The sequence below is a fragment of the Mesoplodon bidens genome (assembly GCF_964165515.1).
Source record: "Mesoplodon bidens genome assembly, chromosome: 6".
NCBI lineage: Eukaryota > Metazoa > Chordata > Mammalia > Artiodactyla > Ziphiidae > Mesoplodon > Mesoplodon bidens.
This window is the reverse complement of record NC_138162.1, coordinates 40062299-40088511: the sequence shown is the minus strand read 5'-3', so window position 1 is coordinate 40088511 and position 26213 is coordinate 40062299. Positions and strand designations below refer to the sequence as shown.

Genomic DNA, 26213 nt, shown 5'->3' with positions numbered 1-26213 from the left:
TTAATTGGCTCAATCCATCCAATGGAGTCTCTAAATTGTTTTCTATTGGGTCAGCTGCTCATCCCACAAAGACTGGTGTTCGAAAGGTACTAAAGTCTGTGCAGATTCTTCAAAGGCGGGTATAGAAAAGAGGAAATGATCAGCATGTGCATTAAGGTACTCAAGAGTTATATAGCTCTTTTATTGGGTTGGCCAAAAAGTTTGTTTACGTTTTTATGAACAGCTCACGGAAAAAACCTGAATGAACTTTTTGGCCAACCCAATAGTTAAGCCTACCCAGGAAGATTATGTCATTTCTGTATCTGAGATCTGTGGAAGAGATGACCACAATCTGTAAACAGAGAGTAGGAGTCATTTAAAAATTTCCTTCTAGATCTATGGGTCTAGAGCAAAACCTTACTACTTAGGGCTATATTATCAGATTGTATCATTTATCCAGAAGTATCTCCAATTAGCAGACCATCAAGGAAATCTCAGGAAATGAAAGAACATCTCTGTTATACAATATGGTCACTGACTTGCCATTACTGGGGGAAAGGAAGGGAGGAAAGGAATAAAGAGAAGATATCAGTAGTGCTTACAGAAGTAAAAATCCTCTGAACTAGTTATGGTCAAAGTACAGTGCCACAGTTCAACAGAGCAGTGGAATTGTAACAGAACTGGTCCTTGGGTAATTTAAAAAAAAAAAAAAAAAAAAGCCTGACAGGGGTTGAGGAGAGGGGAGGATGAATAGGCAGGACACAGAGAATTCTTAGGGCGTTGAAACCACTCTGTATGATACTCTAATAGTGAATACATGTCATTATATACTTTCCCAAACCCATAGAATGTACCACACCAAGAGTGAACTCTAAAGTAAATGATGGACTTTGGATGATTATGATATGTCAATATAGGTTCATCAACTGTAACAACTGTACTACTGTGGTACAGGATGTTGAGAATGGGGGAGACTGTGCATATGTAGGGGAAAGAAATATATGGGAAGTTTGTACTTTCCACTCAATATTTCTGTGAACCTAAAACTCCTCTACTAAAAAAGAAAAGTCTTTTTAAAAAGGCCATGGTGACAGGAGCAATTTTGGCACAACAAACCCAAACCTACTCTAGACACTCTGAGCATAAGGGTCAGAAATAGCAGGAGCAGAGTGAAAAAGACAAGAACAGGGCTTCCCTGGTGGCGCAGTGGTTGAGAGTCCGCCTGCCGATGCAGGGGACATGGGTTTGTGCCCCGGCCCAGGAAGATCCCACATGCCGCGGAGCGGGTGGGCCTGTGAGCCATGGCCGCTGAGCCTGCGTGTCCGGAGCCTGTGCTTTGTAACGGGAGAGGCCACAACAGTGAGAGGCCCACATACCGCAAAAAAAAAAAAAAAAAAAAGGCAAGAACAGCTCTCAACTACTATCTGGCAGCAGTTGCAGCCCTCATACCCTATATAATAAAAGTAATCAGTTCCCTGAGTTACAATTTCATAAATTCAGACAGCCAGATGCTTGCTTCCTCCAGACACAGAGGATAATTCCTGTTGGTTATACTATGAGGTATTATCTGCTTCAAAGTCTACTATGTGAACTCCTCAACCACCAGGAAATTAAAATACAGAAGTTTTTTATTGGGTCCCCCCCTAACTCTACCCTCAAGATATTATGCATTTCCAATGTCAACTAAGAATTTCACAGGGGAAATCCCCTCTAACATGTAAGATATGAAGGTTTTTTTGTTGCTGGGTTTGTTTGTTCTTAAAGAAGTTTTCATCCCGACTTAGACTGCAGAATATTCTAACAGTACCATATGGCCTCTGGCATTAATTCCATGGACCAACTTTTCTTTAATCCCTTCCTCTAACAGATGTTCCTCTCCCTGTCACAAGGAACCTAGTCTTTTTCTTACCCTCCTCTACCTCACCTTCAAGACCCCTCATTTAGGGGCAAGGTAATCTCAAGTAACAGCTTAGTCATGTATGTATGTACCCAGCCTAAGTATTAATAAAGTGCTACTGATCATTCCTTGTCACACCCCAAGAATTGTATTTGGTCTGGCAATCCTCAAAAGGTTTAACGACATTTATTTGGCTAAGATCTTAAAAAAAAAAAAAAAAGAAAGAGTATGAGTCCATTTGCTTACTAACTGTGGGTAAAGATCTTGAAATTTTCCACTAGCTTAAGAAGCATAAATGTAACCTTTGGCTAATTAAAGTTAAGACATGAAAATAAACTAGCTCATACATAATTATTTTTGTCTACCTTGTCTTCTGTTTCTATGCCTCCTTCCTAATAGTAAAGATTTCTTCCTTTAAACATTTGGGAAGGAAGATCCTATGAAAGTACAAAATGTTTACATGATATATCCTGGGTTCTACCCATCATTTTCATTGGAAAAAGAAATTTACAAGCCATACTTTTATTCATTAAAAAAAAAAAATTCCCAAGCACTAGTTCTGAGATACTTGTAGGGACTCCACAATCAAAAGGTTCAGGAGTCAGATAAGGTTTCTAACTGTATGCTATAATCTCTCTTAGGGTATCCCAGTGCACAGTAACTTGTTAAAGACTGGGAAGTCTGGCATTCACATGATCATTCAACAAACATTCATTAAACGGCTACTGTGTACCAGGCACTGTGCCAGAAATTAGTGACAAAATGTAAGTCCCAGGAACAGTCCCTTGCCTCAAGAAGCTTCAGTCTAAAGAGTGATTTTCAAATTGCAAGTTGTGAAATCAATTAGGTAGATAGCAACCAAGGATTTTTTAAATGAAGTAAGATATAGTAGAAAATATCATAGTGTACCACACATAGAAAGAGTAGGTGCTATTTGGTGAAACCTTTTAAAAAATTATGTGTGTGTGTGTGTGTTCTAAATAGGATATAAAGTGTATTTCTTATTGTGGAACACAGTGAAAAAGTTTTCGAAAACCCTGCTCTAGCAGAAGAAATACATTACAATAGAAATTATAATAAAATATAATGGGTGACATAAGAGAGTAAACAGAAGATCCTATGGGAACAGCAAAGAGCATTCCCAAAACTTTTTTTGAGCCTAAACCCATTATCACTTCACACTTGTTAAAAACCTATAGAAGAATGGATCAACTTCCAGCAAGACAACATGAGGAGCTCTGCTGACCTGCTCCCCAGTGAAACTGGTGAAAATTATTAAAACAACAACAATGTAAAGCCTCTGGAAATGGTCCTACAGGCAAACAGCAAATGAAAAAAATTCAAGAAAATGTATGAAAATTTGGTAAGAGTGAGTCTGTGGTATTTAAACCAGACCACTATCTACTTCCCTCCTCTCAACTCAGTGTGGCCCACTCCACACTGCTTCATCCAGAACAGCTCATGCTCCCTCCAGCTACTAGCCAAAGGCTTTCTTTCTAGAAGGAGTGGGACTTTAGCTTTTCTCATCTTGCCTCCAGCCTCCTGTTGCTAAGTCCCAGAGGAGTAAGACTAAGGTGGGAGCTCCTTTCTTCCACCCAGCCCCCACTTGCAGAATGGCAGCTCTACCTTGTGTGTGGCACACAGAGAATAATGGGGCACTGAACACTCCTGCCCCAGTGGTTCCACACCAGATATGGCCAGCTGAGAAGACCTCAGGCTACTGCACTCCCACCAAGTGCTCACCTCCTGGAGCAAGAATGTCACTCAAAGAAGCTTGTTATTGTCACCAACCCAAGCTCCAGAGTCCCGACTCAGAGATTTTACCTGAAAGGGGAAGCCGGCCGTAACAGACAGCTTCTAATCTTTACCCAAAGGAACTGATTTCATTTGCAACAGAGTCTGAAGAAGTTCAAGCCTAAGTGTGCTCCCCAAAACACTGGAAAATGTGGGAAAAGGCAATTGGGAGGAGATTCAAGAAACAGGCTTCAGTACAGGCTAGCTAGTTTGCAGGAGAGAACTGTGGATAAGTCAGGAGAAGCCCTTCTGGGCCTGGAACAAATATCAAACTCTGATCTCAAAAACTATACCTTCAAAGGAGTCACAATTTGATTGGATTAGTTTGTAGAGCAATGTATGTCCCAGGGCACTGTTAAAAACGTAGAGTAATTAGCCAGCAATCAGTGGAAATCATCAGCTGGGTGTGGTCAGAGAAAGAGTTGAACAGAGCCCTACCACTATCACTGTCATCCCAGCGTGACAACTGGCATACCAGAGCTGCTGAGGAGCAACATCAGAGGCTTAACACTGTAAAGGAAAATAAACTAACCAGTTGCTAAATAAATAAACAAGTAAATAGCATAACAGGCCCTGGAAGGGAGTAAGGGAAGACAACCAGTGTCCAGGTTTGCTACAATATATTATTTAAAATGTCCAGTTTCCAACAAAAACAACCAAAAAAACCTATGAGGAATGAAAACAAACAGGAAAGTATAACGCATACTCCTGAAAAAAGCAGGCAACAAAAACTGCCTGTGAGAGCAATCAGTTGTTGGATTTATCAGAAAAAGATTTCAAAGTAACCACTATAAACATGTTCTCAGAACTAAAGAAAACCATGATTAAAGAAATAAAGGAAGGTATGATGACAATACTGCATCAAATAGAGCATATCAATAAACAAATAGAAATTATAAAGAAAGGACCAAATGGAAATTCTGGAGTTGAAAAGTACAGTAACAAACCTTTAAGAAAACACCTCACTAGAGTGGCTCAATCGCAGACTTGAACTGATAGAAGAAAGAATAAGCAAACTTGAAGATAAATTGACATAGATCAACTCAAAGAAGAAAAATAATGAAAAAATGAAAAGAGCCTCAGAGAAATGTGGGATCCATTAAGTGCACCAACATCCTCATAACAGGAGTACCAGAAGAAAAGAATAGAGGGAAGGGAGAACACAAATGCGTGCATGCGCGCGTGCACACACACACAACTAAAAATAATGGTTAAACTTTCCCAAATCTAATGAAAAAAATGCAGGAAGACCAACAAAGCCCAAGTAGAATAAAAGCAAAGAGATCCACAAACAGAAATATAGTAATAAAACTGTTGAAAGTCAAGGACAAGGAAAAAATCTTAAAAGCAGCAAAAGAAAAATAACCCATTACTTACAAGGAAACCCCAGTAAGATTAAAAGCTTGAGTTCTCAGCAAAAACAACAGGTGCCAGAAGAGACTGGGGTAACATACCAAAGTGCTCAAAGCAAAAATCTCATATCCAGCAAAACTATCTTTCAAAAATGAAGATGAAATAGAAACTTTCCCACATCAAAAAAATAAAAAGCAGAAAACTTGTTTCTTAGAAGAAAGTCAGTTCTTCATATTGAAAGCAAGTAACCAGAGTCCACACAATAAAACAAAGAACACTAGTAAAGATAATTATTTAATTGTAAATGCATATTTTTCTTTCTTCTCATAACTGTATAAAAATCAATTAAAACGTTATGTATATAATGTACTGTTGTACATAATGTACTGTTGGCCCTATAACATAAAGAAATGTAAGATGTGTGTGATATATTTGCCAATACCAGTGCAAATGAGGTGTGTGGGAGCAAAGCCCAGTAAGGCTAAGGAAATAACTACATATGGTAAAATAATATCTATAACAACAAATGGTTGGGTTTGAAACATTAAATGATGTAATCTGTATAACACAGAAAGGTGGGGGGAGAAGGGAATAAAGATATATAGGATTAACATTACTATATACCACTGAAATTAAACTAGTATAGCCTGAAATTGATTAAAATAAGTTAAAATATATATGGTTAGCTTTCAAGGAACCACTAAAAACAAAAAAAGAAAACTAAAGCTGGTGTGGCCAAGATGGCAGAGTAGGAAGACCCTGAGCTCACCTCTCCCATGGGCACATCAAAATTACAACTATTTACAAAGCAACTATCTGTGAGAACAACCTGAAGATGAGCAGATAAGATTTTCCACAATTAAAGTTACAAAGAAAGAACCACGTGAGATGGGTAGGAGGGATGGAGATGTGGTACAGTCAAGACCCACACCACTGGGTAGGTGACCCACAAACAGGAGTGTAATCAGAAGTGCAGAGGATCTCCCCAAGTAGCAAGGAGTCTGAGCCCCATATTGGACTCCTCAGACTGGGATGCACTGGGATGATAAGCCTCCAGAACAGCTGGCTTACAAGACCAGTGAGGCTTGGGTACAGGATAGCTGGAGGGCTGTAGGAACCAGAGACTCCATTCTTAAAGGGTGGATGCAAAATATCACAAGCTCTAAGTCCCAGCACAGAGGCAGTAATTTTGAAGGAGCCTCGGCCAGACCCACTTGCTGTTCTTGGAGAGCCTCCTGGAGAGTCAGGACGCAATGGGGATTCACCCTGGAGACACAGATGCTGGAAGCAGCCATTTGAGTGAGTTCATTTTACCATCAGGACAGTAGTGCTGACAGTGCCATTTTGGAGTCCTCCCCCTAGCCTCTTAACACTAGAGGCTTCCCATCCACCAGCTGATTGACATCAGTTCCAGGGACCCCCCACCTCTGCAGCCAGCCACCCCGGAATCATGCCCAGTAGGCAGGCACCAGCCCTGGCCATACCCACCAATGGCCAGCAGCCTCACCACAAGGCAGAATCTGGTGGCCAACTGGCTGAGAAGCCAGCCCCAGCTACCAGCATGCTCACAGCAGTTGGCCTCATGACAACAGAAGGGCCCAAAAAGCCCACCTAGGGGGCACCCCTAGAGCAGCGGCCCCCAACCTTTGTGGCACCAGGGACTGGTTTTGTGAAAGACAATTTTTCCACGGATGGCAGGGGTCGGGGGGGGATGGTTCAGGCGGTAATGCAAGCAGTGGTTCAGTCAGTAATGCAATGATGGGGAGCAATGGAGAGCAGCAGATGAAGCTTCGCTCACTCACCTGCCGCCCACCTCCTGCTGTGCGGCCCAATTCCTAACAGGCCATGGACTGGTACCAGTCTGCAGCCCGGGGGTTGGGGACCCCTGCCTCCTAGAGTATGTTGCTCTGATGACCAGAGGAGAGTGTGTTGCTGGGCCCCATAGAATGTCTCCTACGTAAGACCACTTTGCCAAGATCAGGGACATAACCCATCTACCTAATATATAGAAATAAAAACAAAGAATTAGGCAAAATGAAGTGATAGAAGAATATTTTCCAAACAAAGGAACAAGGTAAAACCCCAGAAGAACTTAACAAAGTGTAAATAAGCAATCTATCTGATAAAGAGTTCAAGGTAATGATCATAAAGTTGCTAAATAAACTTAAGAGAAGAATGAATGAACAAAGTGAGAAGCTGAACAAAGAGTTAGAAAACATAACAAGAACCAAACAAAGGTAAATAACACAGTAACTGAAATTAAAAATACACTAGAAGGAATAAATAGTAGATGAAAGGATACAGAAAAACCAATCAGTGAACTGGAAGACTAGTGGAAATCACCCAAGCTGAACAGAAAAAAGAAAAAAGAATTTTTAAAAAAAATGAGGATAGTTTAAATAAGAGGCCTCTGGGACAACATCAAGCATACTAAAATTTGAATTCTAGAAGTCCCAGAAAAAGAGACAGAGAAAAAGGGGCAGATAACTTATTTGAAAGGATAATAGCTGAAAACTTTCCTACTCTGGGGAAGGAAACAGACATTCGGGTCCAGGAAGTACAGAGATTCCAAACAAGATGAAACCAAAGAGGTCCACACCAAGACAAAAATGGCAAAAACTAAAGACAGAGAACCTTAAAAGCAGCAAGAGAAAAGCAACTAGTTAAGTACAAGGGAACTCCACTAAGACTATAAGCTGACATTTCAGTGGCAACTTTGCAGGCCAGTAGGGAGTGGCACTATTAATTCAAAATGATGAAAGAAAAAAAAAACTTAAAACCAAGAACACTCTACCCAGCAAGGCTATCATTAAGAGTTGAAGAAGAGAGAGAACTTTACAGACAAGCAAATCTAAAAGGTCTCAGCACCACTAAGAAATGTTAAAGGAATTTCTCTATGTGAAAAAGAAATGATCACAACTAGAAATATGAAAATTACAAAAGGAAAAATCTCATTAGTTAAGGCACACATCATACAGCAAAGGCAGTAGATCAACCACTTATAATCAGATACAAAGGTTAAAGACAAAAGTAGTAAAATCATCTATATCTACAATAAGTAGTTGAGAGATACACAAAATATAAACATGTAAAATAGAATGTCAAAAACATAAAAAGTGGGGGAAGGGGAAGTAAAAATGCAGGGTTGTTAGTGTTTGAACTTAAGAGATCACCAACTCAAAATAATCACTCATATTCATATTCATATTTATATATGTTGTTATATATGAATCTCATGGTAACCACAAACCAAAACCTATGATACATACAAAAAAAGAAAAAAAAAAGAAAGAAAAGAATCCAAACATAATACTAAGACAATCATCAAATCACAAGGGAAGAAAGCAAAAAATGAGGGAGGAAAAGAAACTACAGAAACAAGCAGGAAACAATGAACAAAATGGTAATTAGTACATACTTATAAATAACTACTTTAAGTGTAAATGGAACAAATGCTCCAATCAACAGACTCAGAGTAGCTCAATGGATTAAAAAACAAGACCCATATATATGCTGCCTACAAGAGACTCACTTCAGATCTAAAGACACACACAGACTCAAAGTAAGGGGATGGAAAAAGATATTCCATGCAAATGGAAATGAAGAGAAAGCAGGAGTAACAATACTTATATCACACAAAATAGACTTTAAAATAAAGACTTTAACAAGAGACAAAGGACATTACATGATGATAAAGGGATCAATCCAACAAGAAGATATAACAATTGTAAACAAAGATGTACCAAATGAAGAAGGACCTAAATACATACAGCAAATATTAATGCACATAAAGGGAGAAATTGACATTAACACAATGACAGTAGGGGGCTTTAACACTCACATCAATAAACACATCAACCAGACCAAAAAAAAAATCAATAAGAAAACACTGGCCTTAAATGATCCATTAATCAGATGAACTTAATAGATATATACAGAACATTCCATCCAAAAGTAGCAGAATACATTCTTTTCAAGGGCATATGAAACATTCTCAAGGATAGATCACATGCTAGGCCACAAAACAAGTAATAAATTTAAAAAGATTGAAATTATATCAAGCATCTTTTCTGGCCACAATGGTATGAGCATAGAGGTAAACTACAAGGGGAAAAACTGCAAAAACACAAACATGTGGAGTCTAAACAATATGCTACTAAACAACCAACAGGTCACTGAAGAAATCAAAGGGGAAATCAAAACAATACTTGGAGACAAATTAAAACAGAAACATAATGATCCACAATCTATGGGACCCAGCAAAAGCAATTTTTTAAGAGGTAAGCTTATAGCAAGCCTACATCAGGAAACAAGAAAAGTCTCAAATAAACAATCTAACTTATACCAAAAGGAACGCAGAAAGAACAAACAAAACCCAAAGTTAGCAGAAAAAAGAAATCATAAAGATCAGAGCAGAAATAAATGAGCTGTTTCTTTGAAAAGATAAACAAAATTGATAAACCTTTAGCCAGGTTCATCAAGAAAAAAAGAGAGAAGGCCCCAATAAATAAAATCAGAAAGGAAAGAGAAGTTACAACTGTCACCAGAGAAATACAAAGAATCAAAAGAGATTACTATGAACAATTATATATATCCCAATAAAATGGACAACCTAGAAGCAATGGATAAATTCCTAGAAATGTACAATCTCCCAAGACTGAATCAGGAAGAAACAGAAAATATGAACAGACCAATTACCACTAATGAAATTGAATCAGTAATACCAAAACTCTCAACAAACAAAAGTCCAGAACCAGATGGTTTCTTGGATAAATTCTACCAAACATTTAAAGAAAAATTAACACTCACCCTCCTCAAACTATTCCAAAAGATTTAAGAGTAAGGAACACTTCCAAACTCATGCCATGAGCTCAGCATCACCCTGATAGACAAAACAAAGACACCACACGTGTGCGCGTGCGCACACGCGCGCGCACACACACACACACACACACACACAATTACAGGACAATATCATTGATGAACATAGGTAAAAAATCCTCAATAAATATTACAAACCAAACCCAACAATACATTAAAAGGACCTTACACCATGATCAAGTAGGATTTAGCCCAGAGATGCAAGGATGGTTCAATATCCACAAATCAATCATTGTGATACACCATATTAAAAACCTAAAGAATGAAAATCGTATAATCATCTCAGTGAAGAAAAGGCTTTTGACAAAATTCAACATTCATTTATGATAAAAACTCTCAATGAAGGGAGCATAGAAAGAACATATCTAAATGTAATAAAGGCAATATATGACAAACCTACAGCCAACATCATACTCAAGAATGAAAAACTGAAAGCATTTCTCCTAAGATCAGGAACAAGATAAGGATGTCTACTCTCTTGCCATTTTCATTCAACATAGTATTGGAAGTCCTAGCTACAGTAATCAGAAAAGAAAATGAAATAAAAGGCATCCAAATGGGAAAGGAAGTAAAACTACCACTGTTTGCAGATGACTTGATATCATATATAGAAAATCCTAAAGATGCCACCAAAAAATATTAAAACTAATAAACGAATTCAGTAAAGCTGCACAATACAAAATTAATATACAGAAATTTGTTGCATTTCTATACATGAACAATGATTTTTCAGAGAGAGAAATTAAGAAAACAATCCCATTTACAATTGCATCAAAAAGAATAAAATATCTAGGACTAAAATAACCAAGGAGTAAAAGACCTGTACCCAAAAATTTATACGACATCATTGAAAGAAACTGAAGATGGTGCAAAGAAATGAAAGATATACCATGTTCATGGATTAAAGAATTGTTATTGTTAAAATGACCATACTACAAAAGGAATACAGATTCAGTGCAACCCTTAACAAAAAACCAATGGCAACTTTCACAGAACTGGAACAAATAATTCCAAAATTTGTGTAGAAACACAAAAGACCTTAAATAGCCAAAACAATCTTGAGAAAAAAGAATAAAGCTGAAGGTATCACGTGCCCTGATTTCAAACTATACTACAAATCTACAGTACAGTAATCAAAACAGTATGGTACTGGCACAAAAACAGACACATAGATCAATGGAACAGGAGAGCCCAGAAATGAACCCACATTTATATGGTCAATTAATCTTCGACAAAGGAGGCAAGACTATACAACGGGGAAAAGACGCACTCTTCAATAAATGGTGTTGGGAAAACTGAACAGCTACATGCAAAAGAAACAAACTGGAATACTTTCTCACACTTTATACAAAAATCAACTCAAAATGAATTAAAGACTTAAATGAAACCATAAAACTCCTAGAAAAAAACACAGACAGTATGCTCTTTGACCCTGGTCTAAAGGAATATTTTTTTGGATATATCTCCTCAGGCAAGGGAAAGAAAAGCAAAAATAGACAATTGGGACTCCATCAAATTAGAAAACTTTTGCACAGCAAAACAAAGGGACCATTCAAAAGATGAGCACTGATAACATTTCTGAAGGCACCCACCAAAAAAGCACCACCACCCCATACTCTCCTTAACAGCTGCAATTCACATGACATTTTACTTTTATCTTTAATAGATTATTTTCAAAACGTATACAATGTTTACATCATTTTAATCAATTGTGTACTAGGAATAATTTAAAAGATAACTAAATTCAGGAAAAAAGTTAAATGCATCATCTTAAATTATATACATTTTATTGCAGAATTTTAACTCTATTACATAACATACCTATATTCTTGTTTCACTGTATTCTACTCAGTCAGAAGCTTCTTCATCTTTGAACTGTCTATCCTGAATATCCTCAACTTCCCATACTTGCCTCATTTCCAAATGAAGATTCATCCTTTCCTACTTCCCTGAGTTCCCTCACTTTTCCCACACATGATCCCTCACTCTTCCCATCCATGATCTACTCATATCTCTTCCCATCTCATTTAAGACTTTTTCCATCTACTGTTCTCCCTGTCCATCACCTCTTCTTGAGGTCTAGACTTGACAGCAAAACAGAGAGACTGCTGGGAGAGAGATGAGGATGAGAAGGAGAAATCTCCTGAGCTGCATGAAGAAGAGAGGCAAATAGTGAAAGTACTTCTGTACCCTGGCCTTTGATTTTTTATTAAATGCAAATTCCCTGAGAAGATGAACTATAATCTTCAACATTAATATGAATATCTTAGGAGGGACTTGTTGACAGTGAGTAAAGGTGGTTAGGCACCCCATCCCACCTAGTAATGGGGAAAGGCAGAAGAGACCAAGGTGCCAATGATAGGTAAAATGAGAAGGTGTCCAAGACAAATTCTGCCTACAGCCAGCCTGGGCAATTCCAAACTATTTAGCCTGCCATTTCTAGAACATTCAGTTATAAAGAATGGAGTACAGGACCAATAAGGCATGGTCTATTTATTACAAAGCATTAACAAGATCACTTGATCATTCTGTGACTATCACTTTGATTCTGAACCCACTCTTCATATTTTGTTTTAAACACTGTCTTTCTCGGAGACCATTTTATTTACTAGAAATGCAAGCTTATCTAAATTTTTATAAACACATAAGAATATGCTTTACCCACTGTTTCTACCATAATATTAGGTACAAGACAATTCATTTTTAAGAGTTAAGAATTTAATGAATGGCAATAGCTTAACTACTATTTTGAGCTGCCACTAGACATAAAATTAAACCTTTTCCAAAAACATGAACAGCTACTTAGGAGTCATCTATCCCCCTCTCTCTTTTCATCTAATAAAAGTCAGTATAACAGTAATTAAGGAGACTGCCTCTGGAGGCAGACTACGAAGGTTTGAATCCCCACTCTGCCCTGTGACCTTGGGAAATTATTTAACCTCTCCATGCCTCAGTTTCTGCATCCGTACAATGGGGACAACCTAGGAGGGTTACTGTGAATAATAAAATATATTACTATCTAGAAAGCACTTAGACTTGTGCCTGGCACATTGTAAGCACTCAAAAAATGTTACCTACTATCATTAGTTATGGCATTTCTAATAAAAAGACTATGATGGCTTTCTCCAAGATTTCTCCACTAGGTAGAGATAATCTCTCTTGGTGAATCTAAATTGCCTGTCAGCAAAAGTGCTCATGAAAGCAAGGGAGTCAACAGTGAGAATAAGCATCAATGCCTTGGCCAGGCTGCACCACACAAACCCGAAAGCCACAAAGTTGTTTGTTTTACTCTACCACAAATATTAGAGTCAGAAGTTTCAAGATTTTGCTAAGCCAGTTTTCCTGCTACATTCAAAATATGGTAATATAAGATGGCTTGGTCTGCTGTCAAGTCATGGGTTGTACAAACACTAGTTTACAACAAAAATGACTGTAAACGTGGTATGGTTCTTAATGGTTATATTAAATTATACTTGAGGCCTTTTATTTTTCTAGCTGAAAATAATAGCGAGAAGAGTCTACTTGAAAGCAAGAAACAAATTTAAATAAACTGCAAATTTCTCAGCATAACCGGGAAACTTCAGTTCGGTCTCCTTTTACGTGTAAGACCAAACACAGTACAGTTTATTATGTGAAATCCAAACACATTAATAGCAAACTGGGTTCCGATCGAGCTCTACCACTATTAGCTGTGTGCCTTAAAATACTTCACCTCTCTCTAAAAGAAAGGGGTAATGATACCAATCTCCTAGAACCAAAAAGTAGATTAAATGAGATAAATGTTAACAATACGTAGAGTTGTAACTATTAATAAATAACACAGGAAAATATCATTTACTTGAGCTCTGAGATTACACAAACACACACATACACACACATACACACACACTCAAACAGTTAAATAAAAGAAAAAGAAAAAGGAATCTGATCTATGGAGTGAGAAGGAAAGCTTAGAAAGAACATAATTTAAAATTCCTCCTATATAAAAAGGTTTTTATACCTGGGAGAAAGTGAAGATAAATAAAATGCTATGTTGTCAAAGCAAAGAAATGTGAGTAAGAGTCACAGATATTTACTAAATAACATAAAAGAATCTGAAAAGAAACAATTTATTTTTCAGTCAGTGTCAAAGATGAAGTTTATATGTAATTAGGAGCACCAGGAAGGATGAAATAACTCACCCAATCAGAGTTGGCTCTGAGAAACTATAATGTTATGTTCTTTATGTATATCATACTAAAGTAAAAATAATGATGCCACGTAAAGGAGATCACATCAAGAAACATACATTTATTCTTTCATTCAACTGATATCTGGATTGCTTGACTAAATGAAAAAGTATTCCATTACACTGGTAATCCAAAACAAAAAACAAAAAAACAAAAGAATACCACTTTTTGCCCATAAAATTAGCAATTAAAAAATAATTCCCAGTGTTGGCAAGAATACAGTTAAATAGTCACTCATATACAGGTTTATGGGAGTGTAACTGACACAAGTTTTCTGGACTTCTAGGAACTGAGCCTAAGGAAATAACCAGAGGCGTAAGCAATGACTGATATAAAATGATGTTCACTGCATATTTACAACAGTAAAAAACCACTATCTAAATTTCCAACAACAAGCAATTAATTAATTTGTAATACAGCCATATGAAGGAACCAATGAACTCCTGTCTCATTTTAGATGAACGTGATTTAGTGGCATGGAAAAATGCTTGTGTTAGACTGCTAAATTTAAGACTCTAAAACACTATATACAATATGATTGCAATTTTCTTTTACACACACAACATATATCCATATACAACCAAAAACTGAAAAGCGAACACTGCAATGTTAACAACAGTTATCTTTGTGTGATGTTTTTATTTTCTGAATTATACTTTTCATTATTTTCCAAATTTCCTATGATAATTGTGTATTATTTTTATAATCAGTACAGTCATCTTTGTGCTTTACCCAAAACACTTATTCCACCTAAGTCTATCAGGGTAATCCCACTCCCCTGTTGTGACTATACCCTGGCCAAGGAGATACAAGGAGACATCAGGAAAGGTTTCCTTGCTTCTGAGAAGAAAAGTGGGAGAGGTATTGCTTTCTTCTGAAAACGGTCACATCTAGATGTGATTCATTTATTTATCATTCAATACACATTTACCTGAACACCTACTGTGCAGTTCTTAACCCATCTCTAAATAGATTATGTTTGCTATTACTTCTAAGAGTCCTAAATTAATAGCTTTAGTAGTTAAATACAAAAATCTTAATTATCATCCATCTTCCACTTTATTTGTCACAGGTAAGAGAATTTGTTGACTCCATGGCAGTATTGTACAAGAAAACAAAACAAACTTAACACAACAACAAAAACCTGACCAATTGCATAGGTTAAGCAAAACAAAACAAAAATAAAGACAAGACAGCTTCAAGCCATCATTACCCTATTACACATTATGGACAGACAATATTACAAAAGATAAGAGGAGTATGAAAGTCTGGAAGGAAGATTAAGGGCTTTGTTTCTCTCACGCTAACTTTAAGACTGTGAAAAAAATACATGAATCTTTCATTTCAATGCACCTAAGAATACACTAAACCTGACAGAGGTTGCTAAAATCGCAGAGGAATTTTAAGTGCCAAAACTTGCTATATGTATTCAAGATGGAGATCTTTTTCGAAAGCAGATATACAATTCCATGTCTTTTTAAAAGCACATCTGAAAATCTGGATGACTTTGGGGCTGGCCACCATTAAGAACTGCTGTGTAGCTCCGTAATATAATAATGCCCTTAGGGCACACTGGGGTGTGTAGAGTTCTTTGCCCCTACACTAAATGGCTTCACATGGCTGTATTTTTTTTATGTGACATTTACTGGCTCATGTTTTAATTAGGAAAAATGCTAAGAAAATACTTACATTTTTCAAAAGTTAATTTTTCAAAGGTAACATGGACATATTACAAATCACCTTAAACACTGAACAATTAATTCATTCCTAATTCATTTCTATAAAAATACATCAAATATACTTAGGTTATTAGAAGAAGTAACTTCCTCTTCAAGAGACTTTCTTAATCTATTGATATAAAAATGATGATGATGATTATTATTATAGCAGCTAACACTTAAACAGTGCTTATTTTATGCCCACAGCTATAAGCTCTTTTGATATACCTCAATTAATCTCCACAATCCCATTCTATAGATGAGGAAACTGAGGCAAAGAGAGATGAAATTTTTTGCCCAAGGTCATGTATCTTGTGAGACAGAACCATTCACTGAGGAACAGATCAAGTACTCATCCACATCACAATCACTGATGCCATGTCACAAAAGGAAAGAAGGCTGAATATAAAAAGTAACTTTTGTTTGTTTTTATCCATAACAAAAGAAAAATTTTTCGGGGACCTTGACCTATAATTTTTGGCTTATTTCTTAAGGAGAAATTACCATTTTATTCTGAGCATTTGCATTCCTCATTTACATTCAAATTACTTAATTCTTCTCTCAAATCTCTCTAACAACCCCATCCCATCCCACATCATCAGGGTCAACTGTCTCATTCTAAATTCTCAGTGGGTCCTTCCAACTGTCAGAGGCAATCTCTCTGTCTGCTGTTTCTATTTACACATCCCATTTCTACCCACCCAAACTTCTGTGGAGAAACCACAGACAGACAATGTCTGCCTCTGCCAAAGGATAAAGGGAGCAAAATGTTTTCCACACAGTTAAAAGAACTCCTTTTGTCAAATCAATCTGATGATGCTGAATAAACTGAACACTTCCCTCTGACCACCTCATCACCATTAAATTGCATAATTTCCAAGATGGAAACTATTCAAATTGCCCTCAAAAAGTTAAACTAGAAAATCTTTTTTGTCTATAACAAAAAGGCAGGCATTTGTAGACAGAAGCTGTTACCTGCAATATGCTTTTTCCTGAATAAAAATGTGCTTTTATTCTCTTAAATCAAAATTCAAGACACATATCCAAGATAAGGGATTTGGTATAGATGTTTTTACCATGGCTATACAGTAGTAAAATCAGTTTTTCTAGCTGATAAGGTTTCCCTATCTTTCCAAGTCCAATACACAATTTCTCTCAAGAGCTCTGAAATTTAATTTCTAAATTCATGTCCTCAGTTGTAGAAAATTCATGTCCCCAGTTCCTGATAATCTATGTACGTATTAGAACAGGATATGTGACAGAAGTAAAATGTTTGGCATTTAACATTAATGAATGGGATTAAAAATTGTTTCTTTTTTATCTAAAAACATTTGTGCTTTCCCTACAACAAAGGCTAATGTTTCAACAAGGAAGAATAATTTTCAAAGTAGGGTTTTATTTACAATTTCATTGTCCAAGTGATCGTGTCTTTTTTATGTAAGATGACATGTCTTTACTAAGACCATAATAAGAGAAAATTAAACTTGGTATGGAATTATTTTCTCCAACAGATCTTTTTTTTTAACATCTTTATTGGAGTATAATTGCTTTACAATGGTGTGTTAGTTTCTGCTTTATAACAAAGTAAATCAGTTATACATATACATATATTCCCATCCAACAGATTTTAATAGTTATAAATAAGACATTGATGTATTTTATTTATCTGCCCATGTACTTGAAAACCACTGGACCATTTCAAGGTCATTGCTTCATCTTAGCATGCCCTGATACAAGCTCCCCTGGCAAACTGCACTCTCATACAGGTGTCCGTGTTTTATGTAAATGTCCTTTTAAATGTTCTCATAATAGGTAATAGTTATAACACGTAGTACATGGATTCAGTGTTTAAAGCTGGTGCTGCATTAATATCTTGCATTATCAAGCTCTTGCCAGGACACAAATTTCCTATGCTCTTCCACCTTGATTAGTTTGTTGAGTATTTGCATCCAGTGCTTCTACTTGATTAGCATTATAGCACTTTACTCTTTTTCTTATTTCCAATCACATTTCTCTTTCTTCACTGTTTTCTGTTCCTCTAAGAGTTTCATTTCAATCTATAGTTTCTCCTTTTATATTTCACTAATGTGTCTTTTACAGTTTGTCAAAGGTCCTACGTGGGATTCAGCCTTTCTTTTTTTAATTTTCTGAACCTTTAAAAAGTCTGGTGCGGTAAATGCTCAGAAGCATATATAATTCCTATATATAGCACTATGTATCTCCTGCCACTGAGGTATACATAAATTAGTGGGTATGGTTTTCACACAATCACTGAGTGTTTGCATTTCCACTGGTTGGAGTAGGAACCTAAAAACTATACAACTGAACCTTGACAAAATATACATAAGTATATTATAAACAGAGCACACCATAAAAGGGCAGCTGTCTTTTACACCTGTATTTCACAGGGTAGTAATAATTTCATGTGTTAATATCTATAGTTAAAGCTTCTGATCATGCTAAAATTCATAAATCATTTTTTCTCCACAGAATTCATATAAATTCCAATATTCAAAATTCTCTATTCTCAAATTTTTTAAAAATTTAATTTTAACCTTAACTGTAGCACACAGATTTCAGAACATGCTTGGACATGTCTTAAGTTTAGGCCTGCTGAGAGAATGCTCCCAGAAAACTGGTCTTCATGTCCATCCAATCTTGCAGTAAACTCTGAAGAATGTGTGGGGATTGCTGTGTATCTATTACTTCTACCTATTGAGTGGGTAGGCATGTCACTGGGTTCCAGAACAATAACATTCAAGCATTAGGGGTGCTAAATGACCAAAAATGTAAAAAAAACTCATGAGAACTACTAAGGGGGCTTGATCCACAGATTTCCAAATCTATTATCATTAAGGAAACTGAACATCTTCCAACTGTATGTTTCCATCACCAATATGCACATTAATCCACAGATCTTAGAACTCTAATTAATGCCAAGAACGATAAATGCCTTATTTTGGGTTCCCTAGAAGTAGTTTATTTGGAAGGTAAACTGTTAGGGAAGTGGAGAAAAGATACAGGGAAGAGAATTTTGAGGATAACCATTAAAAGAACAGACATAGAGTATGTAATTTTGAAACTAACAGAAATAAACTATGTAATGATTTTTTTAAATTATCAATCAAAAAGAATGCAAGAGGGGCTTCCCTGGTGGCGCAGTGGTTGGGGGTCCGCCTGCCGGTGCAGGGGACGCAGGTTCATGCCCCGGGTTCATGCCCCGGTCCGGGAGGGTCCCTTATGCCGCAGAGCAGCTGGGCCCGTGGGCCATGGCCGCTGGGCCTGCGCGTCCGGAGCCTGTGCTCCGCGACGGGAGAGGCCGCGGTGGTGGGAGGCCCACGTACCGCAAAAAAAAAAAAAAAAAAAAAAAAGAATGCAAGAAAGGAGAGAAAATGGAATGCAGAATAGCTGGAGTTCAAAGAAGGAAGGAAATAAAAGACTGATTTAGCATTGGTCACACCAAATGTAAATATACTAAAATGATCTAGTTTGAAAAAGATGATCAAATTGGATTATCCAAACATACAATGTTTATCAGCGTGACAGGTGAAACGTAAGGATAAAGAAAGGCTGAGTATGGATACAAACATTGACAAAAATAAGGTTGGTGTAGTGATTTCTATTAAACAAAATAGGCTTTAGAGCAAAAATCATTACTAGAGACAGAGGTTCACTTCACAATGACAAAATTCAATTCACCAGTATGTTATAATAATTTTAAATTTGTATTCATCAAACAATATAGTATCAAACTATATTTGATACTATAAAGTGAAACATAAAGCAAAAACTGGCAAAACTCCAAGAAGAAATGGAATAGTTCCACAAACAAAACAAGTGGGACATAATTAAAGCATGTATAGCTGTAACTGTGTACATTTTTTAAAGGCTTAAAAATTAATGTACTCTAACCTTATACCATATACAAAATTAACTCAAAATGGAACAAAGATCTTAATATAAGTGCTAAAACTATACAACTCTTAGAAGAAAACATAGGGGGAAAGCTTCATGACACTGGACTTGGTAATGTTTTCTTAGATATGACATCAAAAGTACAGGTGTCAAAAGAAAAAGAGATAGAACTTCATAAAAATTTTAAACTTTTATGCATTAAAGGACACTATGAAGAGTGAAAAGAACACACAGAATGAGAAAAAAAATTTGGAAATCATATTTCTGATGAGTTAATATGGAGAATATATAAAGAAGTCCTATGACTCAACAACAAAAAACAAAAACAACTTGATTAAAAAATGGGCAAAGGTCTTGAATAGACATAACCCCAATAAGATATACAAATGGCCAATAAGCACATGAAAAGATAGTCAACATCACTAATCATTAGGGAAATGTAAATCAAAACCACCATAACCACCATGAGATATCTCTTCACACCCATTAGGATGGCTATCATCAAAACAAACAAACAAAACAGAAAATAAGTGCTAGTGAAACTGTAGAGAAATCGGAACCCTTGGGCATTGCTGGAATGAATGTATCATGATGCAAACACTGTGGAAAACAGTATAAGAATGTTCCTTTAAAAATTAAACAGAATTACCATATATGATCCAGCAATTCCACCTCTGGGTATATATCCAAAAGAATTGAAAGCAGAGACCGGAACATGTACACCCATGTTCACATCAGCGTTGTTCACAATAGTCAAAAGGTGGAAACAACCCAAATGTCCAACAACAGATGAACAGACACATAAATTGTGATATATACATACAATGAACCTTTTATTTTGTGTATATTTTATATGTTACATAACTTTTATGTTAGGTATATTTTACCACAGTGAAAAAAATTTTAATTAATAAGTTAGGTACCTCAAGAAGTTAGGGAAAAAAAAAAAGAATCCAAATAAGAGCAAAAAGGAAGAAATACTAGATTATTACTCAGAAGAAACTGTTCAAGAAAAGTTTATAACCCAGTTATGAATCTGTTATAAATTAAAGTTCCTAACTATAAAAGACCTTATATAAGAAATATGATCTTGAGATCTTTGTCAAAACCAATAAAGTATATTACAGAGCAAAACATAACTAAAAGTTTTAAATGACTCTTTCAGACTTTAATTGTTGTACCAATCAAAACCATCTATAGCCAGGCAGAGAAAGACAAAGTATGATATCACTTACATGAAACCTAAAAGAATAATACAAGTCAACTTATTTACAAAACAGAAACAGACATAGAAAACAAACTTATGGTTACCCAAAGGGAAAAGGGAGGGGGAGGGATAAATTGGGAGTATGGGATTAACAGATACACACCACTATATATAAAATAGATAAAACAACAAGGATTTACTGTATAGCACATGGAACTATATTCAGTATCTTGTGATAACCTATAATGAAGAAGAATCTGAAGCTGTACACTGAAAATTAACAGTATTTTAAATCAATTGTAAATAGTTAAATTTTTAAAAAATCATTTGTAAACTAGTGATATAAAAAAACAATAACAAGTGCTGATGGGTTGTGGAGAAACTGGAATCCTCATACACTGCTGGTGAGAATGTAAAATGGTGCGGCAAATTGTGGAAAACAGTTTGGCAGCTCCTCAAAAAGTTAAACATAGAAATACCATATGACCCAGAAATTCTACTCCTGGGTATAGGCCCAAGAAAATAAAAAACAGGTATTCAAACAAAAATTTGTATACATATATTCATATCAGCATTATTCATAATAGTCAAAAAGTGGAAGCAACCCAAATATCCATCAACTGATGAATGGATAAAATATGGTATATCTATATGATAGAATATTATTTAACCATAAAATGGAATGAAATATTGATACATACTACAATGGGGAACCCTGAAAACATTTACTGAGTGAAAGAAAAAAGACACAAAAAGACACATATTGTAAGAATCCATTAATACAAAATGCCCAGAATAGGCAAATCCATAGGGACAGCATATTAGCAGTTGCCAGGGATGGGTGAGGGTCAAGGATTCAAGGGGTGTTGGGAGGATAACAGGGATTTTCTTTGTGTAATGCAAAGTTAATGTGAAGCATAAACCAATCATAGTGCTAGGGACAAGTTTCCTCTTGAGTTCCAGAAGGTGAAGATGTTATTGACCAGAAGTGTACTCTATAAGATGACAGAGACAAAAACAAGTGGTGAGGAATATGAATAAGCAGTGTGTGATGTTCAGAACCCTGGAGAAGTACTCTAATATTAGAAGTTGCTAACTGCCATATTCAATCATTTGTGACATACAGTAAGTCCCCTACATACGAACCTTCAAGTTGCAAACTCTCAAAGATGCAAACACGTACGTTCCATCAACGTCAGGCGTGAGTGAAACTGCAGCTTGCCCTCCGTCTCCTATTGCTGATGATCCTTCAGCTCTACCATTTCCCACCTTCTCTCCCTCCTCCAGTCAGTAACTCTTCTTGCCTGTTCACTCGATACCAGTCCCTGTATGCCAGCTGCTGTACTGTACTACTGTATTTTTCAAGATACTGTACTGTGAGATTAAAAATGTTTTCTTTATTTTTCGTGTTTGTTTTTTATGTATTATTTGTGTGAAAAGTATTATAAACCTATTACAGTACAGTACTATATAGTTGATTGCGTTAGTTGGGTACCTAGGCTAACTTTGTTGGACTTACAAATTGGACTTAAAATGCGCTCTCGGAATGGAACTCGTTCATATGTAGGGGACTTACTGTATTGATGAACTGAAGAATGCCTGAGCAGTAAATTTCTCATTAGCCCCATGTAAAATAAATTTATAAAAAGGTAGAAAGGGAAAAAATAGTTATTAAATATTCTTTAAGGGGCAGTAATAGGGTAGCGGATTAAGAGGTAAAACTACTATATATAAAATTTAAAAGTTAGAAAAGATATATTATACAGCATGGGAATATAGCCAATATTTTATAATTACTATAAATGGAGTATAACCTTCAGAAATTTACCTCATGTCTTAAAATTATGGACCTTTAAAAGGAAAAAAGGATCATCTAATTTCACCCTCTACATATTAATTATAGTTTGGTGACTATTCATTTAGTCTTTGTTTTCTATGTGCAGTATAACAAAAATATAATTTTTTATTCTGCCCCCCCAAAAAAAATTATGGACCTTTACTCTCATTAAAGATTATTTTTTAGAAATTGACTAGTGCCTTCAATACTTGATGTTTCATATTTTATATCCATGACCCTGGTTTTCTACAGAATATTTCCACAAATAGCAGACTTCTTCCTATCTTCAGAGCACAAACTAATTACCTATCCAACTTCTACAATTTCTCATTCGCTTGAGCAACTTTCACACTGGCTGCAGTACTCAATGCAACAGGTTCAGTAACTTGATGACTACCATGGACTCATTCACATTTTAGTTCAGAACTACAATTTAATTAGACATCCTAATCCTTAATTTATACAAAACTTTACTATTCACACCTAGAATCAACATGTTCTTAGCTCTTAATATTTTCTCTTCTCTTTCTTCAACAGGACTAGCAGTTGGCTTTCTTTATAAAACCATTTAAAAAATGTTTTATTAGTACTTCATAAGAACTATTGTGTAAGCTCTTATGATGAGCAGACAGCAAAGTCACTCTGAAAGGAAGACTCTGAGGCATGAGTTAAGCTTACTCACTAAGTCAGTGCCTCATGCCCACAAACTTGCCTCACAGTATCGATTACTCAAATGAGTCTCAGCAAAACTACAACTTACTGCATCTCATAGATTTTTGAAATCAATTGCAAATAGCCAAAACTGCACATGTTAAATCTGAAACTATCTAAAGTCTACTGTATATTATACTGAAAACCCTCTATATCACACTCCAATTTAAAATGAAATAAGGATCATGATATAGACACACTGATTTAATATATCAGGAGGCTTCATTGCCTAGAAAATGGAAAAGAGATAGAGGCCCCAAATGTCATGTCTTTTGGATGACAAAGAAGACTGTGATAAAGTGAAAAAAACATATTTGAAAAGAAATGTACTCTTTTTTTCATTGCTCCTTTAGATTCCACATCAAACCCATATATCTTTGTTAAGTATTTTTTTCTTATTCAAAGGTAATTTATTTGGATTTTCCAGTAGGGTTCCAGTAAAGCATAAATTAGGAAATTACATATCCTTATTGGATTACAGTATGTCAAGATATTAAACTCCTCTGAGCATAGAAATAAAAGTGCTCTCAGAAACAACAGTTCTAGATAACACCACCTGAGGAAAAACACCTGGTTAATAAAAGTAAATATCCATTCTAACAGGAGGGGATTTAGGGGCTAAGTGCTAAAGAGGGCAAAGAAAACTTTTAGGCTGAAAGTGGAGAAAATGCAGGTAGGGTATATCAAGTTAGCCAAACAAGCACAGGTCATGTATTGGGACAAGACTGGGCTGGCTTTAAAGCTGGAGTATATACCAAAATAAAGCACATTAAACATGAACACCAGCATTCACATTCAAGTCATTCACAACTAGACTGGGGCAGGCTAGCTCTCCTCCACAGAATACCTTATGGTATGCTCTGCCTAAATTTTTCAAAGTTGTAATTAGGTTCAAAGGCAACTCATGGCTTTATTGGTTTCAGGAGTGGAGAAATGCCTCATGACTCTAGTCAATTCTCTTTTAAAAACCTCCTAAAATCCCTTTCATTTTAAATGGTAAAATTAGTCTTAATCAATGAACTTAAGCTAAAGCTGCAGTATGAGAAGTGTTCTGTGGTGTGGGAGACTCAGCAGAACACTTAATCCAGACTTGGCGTGTCAAGGAAGGTTTCCGGAGAAAGAGACCTGAACAACATGTGAGGGTTCATCAAGTGAACAGTAGGCAGAAGGTTACAGGTAGAGGGAACAGCATGTGCGAAGACTGAGGCAAGAGGACCTGTCAGTAGACAAAGCACAGACTAGCAAGAGAGCTGTTTTAGGATCTTGCCAAATCAGGAAATACTCCTTTCTCTGGGAGAGGCCAACACTGACTTCTTTTTTAATCATGAAAACAAACATTTTAGGGCATTTAGAGACAGAGACCAGCCAAAGGATTACTCTACTGGTGCTTTTGTATTCTGACCTCATCATTTGTATCCCTCCACCAGAGACATTCTTTTCTTTTTTCCTTCCTTCCTTCCTTCCTTCCTTCCTTCCTCCCTCCCTCCCTTCCTTCCTTCCTTTCCTTCCTAAGATTTTCAGGAACTCCACTCTCTTAGAGGGATACTTACCTACAGCTAACCTCTGTTGGCATGTTTGAGCAACTGCTTCAATGGGAGCTGTTGTTAACTCTTTTATTACCTTGTCTGGAGAAAAATGACAGGGTGCGGTGACATGTAATCACCTCCATTACTTTATTCGAGTCAGGCTCAATAAGGTAGACAGCCTCTCTATAGTATGTAATAAAAACATTAAAATAACATCAAGCATAACTTCTAGAGATTTCTCAATGGAATTTGCCAACTAGTACAACTATCTGCTACAATATGTATAATGTATCTTTAGGAAGAAGGGCACACAGCTCTGACTGGGGTTTACTAATGGACAATAGACCACAATAAAATTTCTGGCTTCTCATAAGAAAAGCATCATAAATGGTAAGTGTTAGGGGGACTTCAGGCTAAAAAAGTAAATTTGACCAAGGCTGTCACCTTGTTTAGGCAAGCAGTAGATGGATTTGAAAGAACCTTATAAGATTGGTAAGGATGCCAGACTATATTCTAAGAGCAATGGGAAGCCACTGAAGAATTTTTAGCACAAAAGTCATATAATTAGGTTTGTATTTTAGAAAGATCACTAAGAAGCAGTGTAGAAAATGAGTAGAAAACAGGAAGACTACACTGTAGGATAGAAGATCATCTTTTAGTAATCGAGGCCTAATCTAAATGCATGAAAGAACGTAGAAAAGTGTGTAGTATGAGAGATACTTAAGACGTAGAGTATATAATATTTGGTGTCTGATTAAACATGGCAAAAAAGGAATAGGGAGGAACTAAAGATGGTGTTCAGGTTTCTGATTAGGGAACTAGATGCATGGTGCCAACCATGTACTAAAAGAGGGAACAGAAGAACAAGGACATACTTAGATAGAAAGATGAGTTCAGTTTACGGCATGTTGAGTGTAAGATACTTGAGGCATCCAAGTGAAAATGTCCAATGAGCAATGGGCTATATGAGTATAGAGGCTAGGAGACAGATATGCGCTAAAGACTTAGATGTGGGAACCATCAAAAGATAGAAGGTATTTAAAGCCATGGAAATGGATGAGCTAACCTAGGGAGGATGGAAAAAAAAGGAGGATTGGGCCAAGGACATAGGGATGTGAGAGCTACGGAGGATTTCGTTGACTTGCAGATATTTAAATGAGGAGGGG

General features: G+C 36.3%; 1 protein-coding gene across 3 annotated transcripts in view; it reads right to left on the bottom strand.

The window, feature by feature from the left end:
• FANCC (FA complementation group C) overlaps window positions 1-26213 on the bottom strand; it is a 289432-nt gene that overhangs the window by 226970 nt on the left and 36249 nt on the right. The window lies entirely within an intron of this gene.